Source organism: Ranitomeya imitator, chromosome 9 (assembly GCF_032444005.1).
Source record: "Ranitomeya imitator isolate aRanImi1 chromosome 9, aRanImi1.pri, whole genome shotgun sequence".
NCBI classification, from domain to species: domain Eukaryota; kingdom Metazoa; phylum Chordata; class Amphibia; order Anura; family Dendrobatidae; genus Ranitomeya; species Ranitomeya imitator.
In genome coordinates, this window is record NC_091290.1 from 10,372,032 (window position 1) to 10,387,890 (window position 15,859).

Here is a 15,859-nt window from a genome sequence, read left to right on the forward strand (position 1 = left end):
ACCGGGTGCCTACCGCCACCATTACAGCAGCGGGTGCCTACCGCCACCATTACAGCACCGGGTGCCTACCGCCACCATTACAGCACCGGGTGCCTACCGCCACCATTACAGCACCGGGTGCCTACTGCCACCATTACAGCACTGGGTGCCTACCGCCACCATTATGGTCCCACTGTATTATCGTTGATACGATTTCCATCGCTCGTCTATAAATCCCTGACTGTGACATAAAATCATCTAAGTGACAGGTCGTAAAGACGGATGAGCTTGAGCCTCGGTGTAAGTGCATCAGCAGACGACCTGCGAGGTTAATAGCGCTGATAAAGAAGCTGATAGCGAGATTTGGACTTTGTAAATATCTTCCGGCAATGGCGGAGGATCAGCGGCGGCGGAGGCAGGTGCATGCAGCAATCAGGGCAGCTGGGTAAACAGTATGATATGTGTTAATAGTGTTTTCCTGCTTGTCAATTGGATTTCGAGGGTCCATATGGTAATCTGATTGAAGAGAAATGCAGATCCATTAGGAGAAAAGTCATTCCTGGAAGGTAATAAAGCATCAGTGGCTATAAAAGAGCTGAACGGGCCAACGTCCCAGTGATAGAATGCACAGGTGGCAGCGGGAACGCATGTCAGTACACTAATGATTGGTTAATCAGGGTGTAGTCAGTACTCTGTAGTGTAAGTGCGTTATTACAGCTGCCGTGGGTCCTGGGTAGTTCCCCCCTGAAAATAAATGCAGCAAATATGGGTATATGGTAACCAATGTATATATGGCAGATTCATACAAGGCCAAGAAATGCTGAGTGCAGTGTGCAGAACTGGTGAAAATTGTGATAATAAGCAAAGAGAGCATTAAAGTCCTTCTTTCCTGCTAGAAGAGGTCAGATACATGCAGACAGGCAAGGAAGGGGAAACTGTGCTGGATAGAGGAGACACCTACATCATAGATGGCTAGTAAGTGGGTGTGAGTAACACTTGTTATTAAGGTGCACTTATTGGGAGTGAGTGGCTTGTGCTGGGCCTGGCTGGGCCGGGGATAGGGGGCGACCTGTGCAGTCAGCTCCATAAGCACAGAGAGCATTAATGTCCATCTTTCCTTCTAGAAGGGGTCAGACACATTTAGACAGGCAAGGAAGGGGAAACTGTGCTGGACAGACGAGACACCTACATCATAGATGGCTAGTAAGTGGGTGTGAGTAACACTTGTCATTAATATGCTCTAGCTATAGGCATAGTAAGCGAGAAGGGCCTGTACTGCAGTTAGTGAAGGAGCATAGCCCACATCCATTACTGAGAGAAGCCAAGAATTGCTACCACAGAGAAGACTTTCTCCCGACTGCGCAAATGTTCATCTTCCAGAAACAGCTGGGAGACTGATGCCGGGAGTGTGAGGATCTCGTACGTGCCTTGTGGAGAGTACCTAATGCAGCCACAGCGAGACAGATTGTTCATTTTTAAGTATTATTTTGCTTTTTGTTGACATCTTCTCAAGTCTCTGGATCAAGTCCAGGTCTATGTCTTCCAACCAATGCACAAAATCCCTTCTTGGTGGCCGTTAGCCATCCTGCCCCACCATAGATGCCCATGCACTTTAGATACCTATCGGCTCATTCTTTCCTCCCCACACGTGTGCTAGATTTGCCCCATCATTTGTTTTTTTTTTATATCTAATGTGCATGGAGGCATAAAATGTTTTGGGCCTTCACAGTTTTTGCTCTTGGCCCTTATATTCCTTACTTTTATTAAAATTGTGTAAGATGGCCGGCTCATCTTTGACATAGCCAAGCCAGAGAACCAACGTCACATCACCCAACCGTCACCTGCCGCCTCTCGCAGTGGTGGGCTATCAGTAGAGAGGTCATTGTGCTTCTTCGATTACTTGGGTGGGACTGCAGCACCTGTGCCCCCTATTCCTCCACCATTGATTGGACCCTTGTAGAAATTTGCCTGCAATATAACATACCAGCTAGTGATACATCATATGTAGACGCCCTGTAAACTTTCAGCTGTTGACTTGATCATTTTCCCTAAAGATTCCTAAAGGGATCATAAATCCATTTGGAAGAAATATATATAATTATCCATTTTTTATTTTTTTTTTTATCTCCGCGGGCCACAAGCTTCATTGTTCTTTGAGTTCGAGAAGCCACTGGAAATTCTCTAATCCGTTAATCTTCCTGGGTGTGAGGCCATTAGTGTACGGGATCTGATTTCATTCTGTGTCATATAACACCGCGACGAACATTACAAATGTGCGATAATCACGCATGCAACACGTAGGGAACAAAGAGGAAAGTACAAGCAAATGGACGCGCCAACGTTGTGATGTGGATAAAAACAAAACAACAACCAAGCGCTGACTGATGACTCGGCTCTCCTTCACAAATCTTATTTTTGGACAGAAATCTTCTATATTAATGGGGTTGTCCAGGAGTTCACTATTGTGATAGGATAGGTCATCGGTTTCATGTTGGTGGAGGTCTGACACCCGGCACTTCCACTGATTGACTCTTCGCCAGTCTTTGGGGCAGGTGGAAGTTCGTAGCGGACAGATTCAGGATTCCACATTCATGGCACAACTGCGATTGCAGAAGAGGGGTCCAAGATGGATTCATGGCACAACTGCCTTTGCAGAAGAGGGGTCCAAGATGGATTCACTGCACATCTGCCTTTGCAGAAGAGGGGTCCAAGATGGATTCACGGCACAACTGCGTTTGCAGAAGAGGGGTCCAAGATGGATTCAAGGCACAACTGCCTTTCCAGAAGAGGGGTCCAAGATGGATTCACAGCACAACTGCCTTTGCAGAAGAGGGGTCCAAGATGGATTCACAGCACAACTGCCTTTGCAGAAGAGGGGTCCAAGATGGATTCACGGCACAACTGCCTTTGCAGAAGAGGGGTCCAAGATGGATTCACGGCACAACTGCCTTTGCAGAAGAGGGGTCCAAGATGGATTCATGGCACATCTGCCTTTGCAGAAGAGGGGTCCAAGATGGATTCATGGCACATCTGCATTTGCAGAAGAGGGGTCCAAGATGGATTCATGGCACATCTGCATTTGCAGAAGAGGGGTCCAAGATGGATTCATGGCACATCTGCCTTTGCAGAAGAGGGGTCCAAGATGGATTCATGGCACATCTGTCTTTGCAGAAGAGGGGTCCAAGATGGATTCATGGCACCTCTGCCTTTGCAGAAGAGGGGTCCAAGATGGATTCATGGCACATCTGCCTTTGAAGAAGAGGGGTCCAAGATGGATTCATGGCACAACTGCCTTTGCAGAAGAGGGGTCCAAGATGGATTCATGGCACATCTGCATTTGCAGAAGAGGGGTCCAGGACATATTCACGACACATCTACAATGGTGCCCCAGCGGTTTCACCCTGCAGATTAGGGTATTAGTAGCCCCTTGCTGCGAGGTGCAGGTTCCCTGTCAAGCATGGCCTACGTGTTGGATGAACCAGGTATCACTGACATTTGTGTGCACAGGAAGGGTTGTACAGGCAACCGATGCTTTCAGATGCTGATATTTAGACTATGAACTCATGCAGAAGCGAATCCGACTTTGTTCCTCCGAGCTTTTGTTTTCTTACGTTACTGTCATAATACCCTCATTGTGTCTTCAAGGGTTTATTCTGTAAGTAAACACATCTCTCCGACCATTTGTTCTTTCTCCATACAGGATCTTTCCTCTGATCTGATTGAACTTTTTGAACAATGTAAAACTTTGTATTTATCATAGTAGATATGGTCTAATAGGTCATCGGGGCGAGATCCTGCAAAGGCTAAATTGTTATTTGATTCTTTCTCGCTTCCTTTCACTTGGGTATGTACAGAAGCGTATCATCCCGGCAGATGAGGGTGTAGATGTAGAAGATTTGAGAATTGTTTTCGGTGGACCCTCAGGAAGTTTGTGTAATTTAGGCCCGGTCCATAGAAAACGATTTCTATATTTAGTGATAGGCCCTGAGAATGAACTATGAAATATTTAGGGATTATTAGGGGACCTGTATATAAGGAAATTATTAAGCGTTTTGTGTTACGTTCACCATAAGTGGAGAAGCACTCAAAGCTATCAACCAGTTTGTCCAAAAGATGCCTAAAAGTTACATTGACCCTGACAATGGGGCTCTGAAATGTCCTATAGAAAGGAGTGGTGGTACAACTCATGGCGTTCTCAAGGAGCTCAATGGAGCGGTGGCACACCTAAGCAGCCACCACTCAATGGGGGACCAAGTTTTCAGACCCCCAGTAATCTGAACGTTATCACATATTCCATCGATAGGCAATTGGGACAATCCCTTTCATGTTCCTTGGGTTTGTATCTCGGCAAGTTGGAGTCAATCAAGCCCATGGTGCACGTTGCTTTCTAAGGTTTATAAAGGGATGGTGATGGAGGACCTCTTGGCTACGTTGAGGGGAACAAATCAGTCTAAAATATGTAATTACTGGGCCACCTTTTAAAGAGAACCTGTCAGGAACCTTATTTCCCCAAACCATTTATGGTGTGTGATTGTGTAGACCTTTTAGAGAAGGACCTTATCAATACCATGAAGGACAAGAAGAACAAACAAATGAGTCTTGGGACAAATCAAGCCAGACATGACACTGAAAGCAAGGATCACCAAACTACGACTTGGTCACATCATATGGAGAGAGCGATCACTGGTGAAGGACATCAAGGTCGGAAGAATGGAAGGAACTAGGCGAAAAGCAAGACCAGCAACCTGATGGCTTGGTACAATCAAAATAACAGCAGAGAAGACCCTGGTGGACCTATCTAGGCTGCACAAGATCGATCTTCCTATGGAGCGTTCATCCATCAAGTCGCCATGGCTGGAGAATGAGCCAAAAGCCATTACAATTATATAACCCTTTACAAGGTCAGCCAGTCAATACATTTATAACCCTAAAGTGCTTCTCCAGCAGCAAGTAATCCTGTTTTGAAGTTCAGTCTGGAAGTGCATTGGGGCGTGACGACACCCTTACAGCTTCTCAGCCTCACACTGCATTTTCTACATTACAGCAGCCTCCTGTGATTGACTGCTAGGACAGCGGCCATGAACTAGAGCAGAAGACCTGTCAATCAGCCAAGGGAGGGTGCTGCTAGTCCGGGGAAAACACCATGAGGCTGAGAAGCTGGAAGTGTGTGGTCACGCCCCAATGCACTTCCAGACTGAACTTCAAAACACAATTTCTCGCTCATGGATCAGCACTTTGGGGTCATAAAGGGATCGATATTTTAAAGGGCCATATAATCATACTAATAATCATATTAAACTCCTTTATGATATCCAAGGGTTAATAATATTCCTGTTTTAGGGGTCCAACAGAATGAATAGGTGAATGGCGCCTTTATTAAAGAAAAAAGGGTAATTTCTACAGCAAATGTTAAATATGTGGTGGTCTTCATTCTGCATCAGGGGCAGCACCCGTTGGGATACCTTGCAAAATAGACAAGGTTTTGTGTTGCTCTTACCGGCTTGGAATCAGTTGCGATTCCCACGACAAGACACCGACTTGAAGCTATTTTTTCTACGTCTGTCATAGATCTAATTTGAGAGCAGGGGATGAGCGGCCTCACACCCACTCATTGCATTTAGAAGGGACAGTTTCCAAGACATCACAGCATTAGCCGAGGAACCTGCTTTGTAATCGAGCCATTAAATGATAAAGAGCCATATGATTGCCCTAAGGCTGCAACGGCTCTGGCACCTGAATGAAAGAGATGAGAGATGGGACTTAATTGGTGGGAGATGACTCCGTGGTTCATCCCTTATCACGTTCTGAAGAAATCCATGCTGCGACTGGGGCTAGTACGCAGCAATTTTATGGATTTAGCGATTTCAGTGCAAACCAGAGTTTTAGATATGTGGCGAAAAAAAGTATGTGTCTCCATTATAAAGATGATAGGTGTCTCCTACCTTATCCATCCTTCTTCAATGCCATGAAAGACATTGTTTTTACCAAGAAAGGTCCCATCACTACAAGCTGTTGTGGGCTTATTCCCATCTCAGCCATTCATGTCTTTGTGCTGGACACCAGTGTTTGGGGCTTTGGAAGCAGCGTTACATCTCCTGCATCCAGAGCTCTCCATCTTTCTCCTGCTCCTCTGTGCACCAGGTCACCATGCTCCTGTAGCATCACGCTCCCTGACCTTTCATAGTGCCGAAGGAGGAAGTGAGAGATAAAAGTTTAGTGGCAGCTGAGAGGGAAGTGTCAATGGGGATGTTGAAGTCGCCCATGATGATAGTGGGGATGTCCGCAGAGAGGAAATGAAGTAGCCAGGTGGTGAAGTGGTCAAAGAAGGTGGTGGCTGGCCCTGGGGGGCGGTAAATGACAGCCAGTTGGAGGTTGGTGGGAGCATAGATGCGCACAGAGTGCACCTCAAAGGAAGGGAGGGTAACAGAGGGTGGCAGTGGGATTGGGGTGAAGGAGCAGTTATCTGACAGGAGAAAACCAACTCCTCCACCATGTTTGCTGCTGGGGCGGGGTGTGTGAGAAAGGTGGAAGCCACCGTAAGAGAGTGCAGCAGGGTGGCTGTGTCAGAAGGGGTGAGCCAGGTTTCGGTGATGGCGAGGAAGGAAAGTTTGGTAGTAATAAAAAGATCATGGATGTAGGAAAGCTTGTTGCAGACAGAGCGAGCGTTCCACAAAGCTCCTGTTAGTGGGACTGGGGAGGCGGGGGCTGGGCGAATGGATATAAGGTTAGAGAGGTTACGGAAGTTTGTGATAGAGCGTGGATGGGAGGTAGAAATGACTGTGGGGATGTGGTGAAGAGGACCAGGATTTGGAGAGATATCACCAGCAGTGAGAAGGAGCAGAGAAAGTGTTAGCAGGTGGGAGTAGGAGAGGGCTTGAGGGGGCTGTCTGTGCTTGGAGACAGAAGATTGTATGTTAAGGAACAGTTCTGAGGAGGAGGTGAGATGGATGGGGAGGATTGAAGAGGAGATGAACAGTTCCTTACTTGGTGTGGGGATTGGGGGAGGTAGCAGAAAGTGAAGGATTATAGGGGTGAAAGTGAAGACAAACAGAAACATTGTTCACAGTGACTGGCTAGTTACCTTCAGTTCCAATTCAGGTTTTAATTCTGTAATCCACACTTTTAGGACACACTTATAGGGATCACACTGCAGACTGAAGTCTATGCAGACTTGTGCTTTGCAATATATGTACAACTAAGTGCGTTCAGGTGTGAAGCAGAGAGGAGAGGTCTCTGTTCATCTTGGTCAGAGAATTAAGAGTGGACCAGATGCATGCAATCAAGCCTGAGTAAGCAAGGTCATAAATTACACAGGGTAAGCTGGGGTTAGCTGAAAGGCATACCATGTGAATGCTAGGAGCAGAGGAAAGTCTGTGTGGAAAGTTGGGTGATGTACTATGTGCACTTCATAGACAGACAAGGCTGGAGAGCTGGGGGCATGAACTGACTATTGTCCTTTATTTTCACAAAATCATAGACTTCATCATACGGTGATTTTGATCTGAAACCATGGATCAAAAATAAACATTTTTTTTTCAGACCACTCGGACCACAAAAAACACCAACATGTGAACAGCCACATAGAACAGACATACTTTAAAGCCCATCTGTGAAAAAAAGCTCATAAAACACGTGTTAATGAGGTCTAAAGATCTAGAATTAAAACTTACAGCTCCTATACAGACGTTGGAAACAGACAACAAGCGCATTCGGCAAGGTCTGATCATGAAGACACAAAAGAGCACAGTGAGGTCAAAGAATACTCTGTTGTAAAAAAAATCACAGTAATAAGCAAGTGCTAGTCAAAAGATGGAAAAAACAGGGTATTTAGTTGATACTTTTTTTTTTGCAAAAAATGTATACTAAGCTGCTCCACCAATCGTCAAAGTATTCCCATATAGAGCAGTCCTAACTAATGTATATATTCCCTATCTGATGTATTTAAAAACCTGATCATCTGTATAGTACCTGTATAAGCAGGGTTCAGAGAGGGAATATCCATGTGGACATGCTGGATGGAACAGCTTTGATGCAAATGACCCATAAGGAGTGATGGACTCCCCAGTCTTGTAGAAACAAGAGAACAATTCAGGTCAACAAAAAAAAAAATTTTTTCTGGTGTCCAAAATATTTTAATGAATTTGGGGTATTTTTGGGGTGCTGATTCTGAATATGTCATCAGTTTTGCCAGATTGGCTCAAGTTTTTGAGATTTTTGGCATCTTATTTATAGCACTTGTTGGTAAATGCGACGCATCATCTCATTAATTTCTTTGGATTAGTACTTGAACTGAGCAGTTCTCAATATAGTTTTGTGTTAATTAGTGTTCTAAAAGTTTGTTCATAGCTTGATTTTTGCACTAACTTTATGTTGTTGTCTGTTTTCCAGTGAAAAGCATGAACTCATCAAGAAGAAGTTGTCTTAACGATCCAGACTCATTCTGTTACATTTGTGGTGAATACACACTGCCAAAACATAGAAGAAACATAACAGACTTCGTAAAAAAAAGTGTATTTTGCCTATTTTGGGGTTATGCTTGGGGACCAAGACAAGTTTTGGGCACCACACATAGTGTGCAAAGCATGTATCGAATTATTACGAAAATGGAGCAAAGGACAAAGAAAAAGCTTCAAATTTGGTGTTCCAATGGTGTGGAGAGAGCAAAAAAATCATCATGATGACTGTTATTTCTGTGCAGTGCAAGTGCAAGGATTCAATAAGCATAAGAAACGAAAATGGGAGTATCCTAACATGGAATCTGCAAGAAGGCCTGTCCCTCATTGTGAAGATGTGCCTGTACCTGTGTTTACCATGTTACCTGACCTTCCCCCACCTGATGATGATGAAATGCAGGGTATGGAGCTAAACATCAGTTCTGGAAGTGAACTAGAATATGAAGGAAGTTTCAGAACACCTACGCAATTTACCCAAGGAGAGCTCAACGATCTAATAAGAGACCTCAACCTCTCAAAAAGTGCATCCGAACTTTTAGCTTCAAGGCTAAGTGAAAAAAATTGTCTGACGCCTGGAACTAAAATTACATCTTACAGGACCAGAGAAGAAGCACTTCTTCAATTTTTCTGTGAAGATGACCTACTTGTATATTGTAAGGATATTCCTGGCCTGATGCTGCAAATGGGTTTAAAAGTATATCGTCCTGAAGACTGGAGGCTTTTCATAGATAGTTCTAAAAGGAGTTTGAAATGTGTTTTGTTGAACAATGGCAATCAGTGTGCATCTCTTCCAGTAGCTCACTCAACTAAACTTGCAGAACAATACAAAAATGTCAAAATGGTCTTGGAGAAACTGTGCTACCATGAACATTCGTGGCTGATATGTGTTGATTTAAAAATGGTCAACTTTTTACTTGGACAGCAAAGGGGATACACAAAGTATCCTTGCTTCATCTGCATGTGGGATAGTAGAGCAAAACATCAGCACTGGGAGAAACTGAATTGGCCTTCAAGGGACACCTTGACAGTAGGAGCATCAAACATAGTGAACGAACCTTTGGTGGACAGGAAAAAAAATCATTCTACCACCACTTCACATAAAGTTAGGATTAATGAAGCAGTTCGTCAAGGCATTAGACAAAGATGGTAATTGCTTCATGTACATCTGCAGATCTTTCCCTGGTCTTAGTAGCGAAAAACTGAAGGCAGGAATCTTTGATGGTCCTCAAATTCGGAAACTCATTAAAGATTCAAATTTTCCTAAGGAAATGAATGACATTGAAGCTGCTGCATGGTGTAGTTTTGTGTTGGTAGTGAAGAACTTCTTGGGAAATCAAAAGGCAGACAATTATGAAGAACTGGTACAAAACATGCTATTGAGATTTAGAAATCTGGGTGTACACATGAGCATTAAATTGCATTATCTTCACAGTCACTTGGACAGATTTCCAGAAAACCTTGGAGATTTTAGCGAAGAACAAGGGGAGAGATTTCATCAGGATATTATGGTGATGGAGGAAAGGTACCAAGGCAGATGGGACAGACATATGATGGCTGATTACTGCTGGAATCTACAGCGTGACTGCCCGAATAGCTCACATAGAAGAAAATCATATAAAAAGCGCTTTTCCAGCGATTAAATGTCTCCTATCTTTCATGTCTTGTTCATTTTTGAAGATTACTTTCTAAAACTAGTTAAAATAAACTAAAATCAACATTTACTTTGTTAAATTTATTGTATTCATGACAATATCAATAAAGTTAATGCGCGTGTAGCAAATTGCGTCTTTTTTTTTTTACACATTTTACGAAAAATCTCAAAAACTTGAGCCAATCTGGCAAAACTGATGACATATTCAGAATCAGCACCCCAAAGTTACCCTAAATTCGATTAAATATCTTTGGCACCAAAAATGCTGTTGACCAGTATAGAACCAGGAACACATGGGCTACTTGCACTTTGAACAAGTCTGTAGGACCCTGTTCACACACCACCAAGAAACTTGAAGACAGAAAAGAGCACAGTGAGGTAAAAAATACTCTGTTGTAAAAAAAATGTTTATGTTTATTGTCTGATCATGGTGTCTGACAGTTTTATACTTCTTTCTATGTGTCCCAAAGTTTGTGCCACCATACATTTAGTAAGTTTGCCAGAAATAGGGGACAGATAAAAGGGAGAACGATTGTAGGATCTGACTACACAATGTGTGTTTGTAGTCTGTTACCATGGAGATGCATAGCTTAAATAGGAGTAGTTGAAACAAAACAATAGGAAATTGTCAATTGTCACCTTTTTCAAAATTAGTTTTTTTTTATTTTATTGGGGAGAAAATATAAATCTTTTTTATGAAATAGGCAGAGCCTCATATTTCTCGGGATTTTTTCTGAATCTGTCGATTGCCAACGGGAACATCTAACAGTCGTCTTGAACACTGTTAAATTATTGAAGCTCTGTTTATTAATTTCTTACAAGTGATTAATGAGAACGTTGCCTGGAGAGTGGATCATCATTTTGATGTCTTCTTCAAAGAATGTTTCCTACAGCGTCCAAACACCCACCTGCAGGTATTGTGAACACAGACACCTTTCAGGTGGAATCCACCGTCTGTTTGTATTTGGATTCCATATATTGCTCAGACTGGTAGAATAGTGTCAAATCCCACATTAAATAAATTCCTAGAACATTCCTTACGTTAAGGTAATGCTTCAAAACGTATGCGGTGAGCTTCTACCACCCATTATATTATCTAAGTAAGGTAAAAAAAAAAAATGTAAAGAAAATATAAATACAATTAATTGAGTATTCAGTTTGCTTCCGACGAAGCCTTAAGGGCGGTGACCAAACACAAACATGCAGAACGGAGTACGAGACACATTCTGTAGAAGAAGAGGAATGTTTGTCTGAGGCTTCGGAAGTAGAGTCGTTGGGCATCGTCTACAAAGAGTGAGCGCTAAAGTCTATGCATATTCAAGGATTCTGAATTTCGGCAGTTTTGATGGGAAGAATAGGGCTGCATCATGTGCTCATCTCTCCCATCAAGATGACAGAGACTGCAACAGGACCTAACGGACCTCATATTGACCCACTGAGACCCATTAGTTGCACGAGATGTAGACGTAGATGGAGAAGGACTATTTTATGGACCTACAGTTACAGCTTTTGTTCTGTTCGCTCCATTAAATATGTCTGGCAGTCTCGTAAGGGGTCAAAAAGTGGATAGGACTAGACTGCAATACCATAAAGTCACTAAGTAAGAATAAGGTTATCCGTGCGAGATCAAACTCCAATGCCCAGACTGGCCACCGGCGATCCTCACCCAAGCGCGACAGCCTCATAGAGATACATGCAACTGTCAAGCTCAGGTCAGGAGAGCCGCCGGCCAGTCCGTGCACTACGTTCCGATCTCGGACCTGTTAATATGGCCGTCTGTCCGCTCCCTTATAGAAATACATGAAGCTGTCCCTCTTGGGTAGAGAGACCCGCAGCCACGTCTGTGCTTTAGCAGTCCGTGCTCGGAGCATTTTGCACCAACGTCAGAATGAGTCCTAAGAGTGGCCGATTATAATTCGTGAGTCCCTAGGAACGCTCATTTGTCGATATTTAGGCTGATAATCATCCAATGAATAAGGAAACGCTCGTTGACTTCCAAAAACCCTGATGTGTTACACTAAAAGCAAAAAAAAAGAAACAAAGAAACAGTAAAAAACAATCAAAAATACTAATGGATATTCATTAAAAATGCAATATTGTATCAGATCTTAAAAGAGGGAGAAACTTTAGAAATTTAGGATTAAAAAGTATAATTTTTTCTTGCTAAGCCAGCATTTTCATATGTAAATATATGCAAAGCTAAGCACCCTACATAGATCTGGGGCACATCACCATTGGCGGAGGCGATTGCCGTACACTGGTCCTTTAAAAGATGCAATAGACGGTTAATGTGCACGAACCAGAAGCAAAAGGTTCAGGAGAAGAGCGGTAGGTGTGAACAGGACACAGAGGACCTCAGAAGGTGAGCCAAAGAGGAAAGATCCATGGAAGAGGTGGAGACAGCAGGAACTGTGCAATTCTATCGATCCTCGATGACTATATAACCAAATTGTAGCTGCTCAAGACGGTTGGTGCAATCTAGAAACTTTTTGGGTCGAAATTAGCTGGAAAAGCCAAATAAGTACAGGGAAAAATCAGAAACGCTCTTGATTTGGAAGTCAAGCAGTATTCTCAAGCCATCAGTCAACTCAGTACCCGCACCATCGTGATGTGTTATCTAATGCCACATGCAATGACTGACGATCTCTGGACACATTATGGTTGACCAACCACCACCGTGACCGTAGATTGGACGCTTTGGCCACAGAAGGTCAAAGATCTTTCTACACTATTGGATGGATCACTGGATACAATTGTAGCCGTATAACAATAGTTCCCACCCTGTGGTTCCGACATGCCACGAAACACTACGACCACCACAGCAGACCGGGAATCGACATTTCACAGCTGATGAGGAGCCACAGGTTGGCGACCACTGATCTCGAATGGTGGCTACTTGCTACTCTTCTTGTATCAGTCTTGATCTTTCCTAGTCTTGTTTTCTAAGGCTTTCTGGTCTAACTACTAACCGGTTCCACTATAACAGGATGTTTAACGCTGGAAAGTAAACCGGATGGGGCCACACATCTGTGACTTGATTTATCTTTGTTTCCTTATGTCTTCCCTTGGTTTTCTTGCCTCGGGTGCTGTAATTGCAAGTACAGAATTGTCAAATACAGAAGAATAAAACAGACTCACATCTTCATTTTGCTCTTTTCTTGGATGATCCTTGAAGCCAAAAGGGAAATTCACCTCCTCCTGTTAAAAAAAAGTAACTGCACCCGAACTACAGAATTTTGCTGTTGTCAGTTTCCCATGTAGCTATATATAATTCTTTATATTTTAGTCTGTAGAAGGAATAGGGGCCCAAAGGAAACATCTAAATCTGGCTTCTAGAATGGGATCAGGTTTTGCCATAACGGACAGAAGAGATAAAGTCTACATACTCCACGTACCATGAATCTTGGGAAATGTCCTCGCCCCCTACTAACAATGAAGATCCTCAGGGGAGGAGAATTCTGCTCAGGTTCTCATCATCCAGAAGTAAAGGAATAGGGCCACCGATACAGGGTCAGCTTTTTTCTATATAGGGTGGAAACACTTGATAAGTGGGTCCACATCAACACCTCATCCATGACCCTTGGGGCATGTCCCCAGCCCCCACTTGCAATACTGTCCCTCAAAGGAGGAGAGTCCTGAACAGGTTCTCTTCCCTCCGAAGAATGGAGACATCCAGTTTTGAGTCCCATCTTTCCAAGGTGCCCATAGCGGCATCCACTGAATAATATAGGAATGAGGGGTTGTCATATCCCCTTGAGCCTTCACCGTGCGTAATTATTGTATCCTAGCAGAACAGAGGGTGTGAGTCATGAGTATAATTGGTTACTGTATTACTCACCGAGCTTCACCCACAACTAGAACTAAATGCACTCAGTGACCCAATGTATACATTGTACAGCAAGTACTGGCAAGTAACGCACTAAATAGTGGGCCCCATGGCAAAAACTCATCCCAAATAAGGGCTCTGCCCAATGTCCCACACCCTTAATAAAGTTAATGTCCATCATTGACCCGAAATTCTGCACTCGTAATTTAATAATATTCTGTCCCTGTATAACAGGAACTTTATTATTCCAACTTGATAGATTGTAAAATTTTGATTGCATGCAACCACCACTAGGGGGAGAAAATCGTATACAGATGTATACAGTTAGTTACAAATGAGACCTGTGGAAATCTGTATAAATTAGAGATGAGCGATTCAAGGCTAATTAAATTCACTTTGATTTTCACAGCAAAAAAATTTGATTCGCCAGATAACATTTATTTTTTATTGTTTTTTTAAAACGAGGAAAGGGTTAAATAATAATACAAAAAATAAAACTAAAATACTACTAATAATGAGACATTATGCTCACCTGGTTTCTCACCAGTCCTGCAGTTCTTCCCTAAATCCATCTCCAGTCTTCTCTTCCGTGTCTTCGGCTGCAAATAAAGTCATGATGTCATGTGAGGTTTAGTGAGGGCTGAAGAATGAAGAAGAAAGGAACCAGAAATAGGAAGATCCAGCAGAGGACCGGGCTGGGAGCTGCGAACAGGAGAGGGGCGAGGTGAGTATTATATTTTTATTTTATTATGTTCTGGGGTTTGGAGAAACTTCAGATCATAATAAACGGTGATTCGAATTATGTAGAATATATTTGGCCAAATTTGAGCGAATCTGTCCGTACGCAGTAAGCTCAGCTTAACAGCAGCCAAAACTTGCTGCCAGTGCTAGTGGAGAGGAACGAGTCCTGGAGGGTCTGAGAGTTGGAGATCGATGATTTGAATCTACAAGTCAGAGAAACGTGTGGATCTGCAGCAGAAAGCACCGATGCACCGACAACACATGTAACATCGATAGAAGAGACTGCGGAGTTTACTTAACCCTGCTGTTGTCTTCGGTCAAAAACGACCGACCTTGAACTTCAATATTCTATAAAATATTCAAGATGCGGCTCTGAAAACCCGTGGCCGACCGACCCATCCTCATTTAACTCAATCGACCACAAGTTTCAGAACCGCATCTTGAACACCCCAAAAAATGCCAAAGTTCAAAATCGGTCTCCCCAGACCGAAGACAACAGCAGGGTTAAGAGACAGGATCCGACTTTACATAACAGATCAAAACTTCTGCAGTGTGATTATAACATGTCAAAAGTTTTATAAAGTGATTATAACATGTCAAAAGTTTGAAAGCTCCTGGACCCCAGTGCGCAATCTGTAATATGTATGAATACAGTACACCGCTCCATGAAGTGGAGTCATTTGAAGTTTGCGGTCCCCGATGCAAATGTTCCAACGGGACCGCCAACTAGTGGAAATCTTTAACAGCAATGGTCTCGTCATATGGGCCAAATGGAGCCAAGGGCTTGGGTGCAATGGCAGCCCCTGCACCTATTATACTTACGCCCTTGGCTCCATGAATCAGTGCTGTTGCGCCACGCTACATTTAACCTACTCCATGTCGCACAGGTCAGTGGTGCCCGATTTGCAGTGGAAATTGATTGTTCATAGTGGCACAGACTATAATGGCGAGTAGAGAACCCCCTCACCCCTCACATGAAGGCATGGGACACTAGCTGCAGGGCCTGGCCCGGCACCGATCCGTACAGATTACTGCTCCTCGCCACGCATTCTTTTCCCACTGACAAATCAATTGGCATGACAATACGGGTAACATGCCAACTGCTGCCCATCCCTTAATTGCTATGAAGAAAGTGCCTGCGGCAGGTTCTGGGAATGCGGCGAGTACACAGACCTGCTCGGGATTCTTTTAAGTCAATGAGTGATTATT

General features: G+C 43.5%; 1 long non-coding RNA gene across 1 annotated transcript; it reads left to right on the top strand.

Moving 5' to 3' along the window:
• Positions 1 to 371: 371 nt before the first annotated feature.
• On the top strand, positions 372 to 10,212 carry LOC138649766 (uncharacterized). The gene is made up of 2 exons (XR_011315360.1): positions 372 to 424; positions 8,368 to 10,212. It is a non-coding gene; the product is annotated as an uncharacterized lncRNA (long non-coding RNA).
• Positions 10,213 to 15,859: the final 5,647 nt, after the last annotated feature.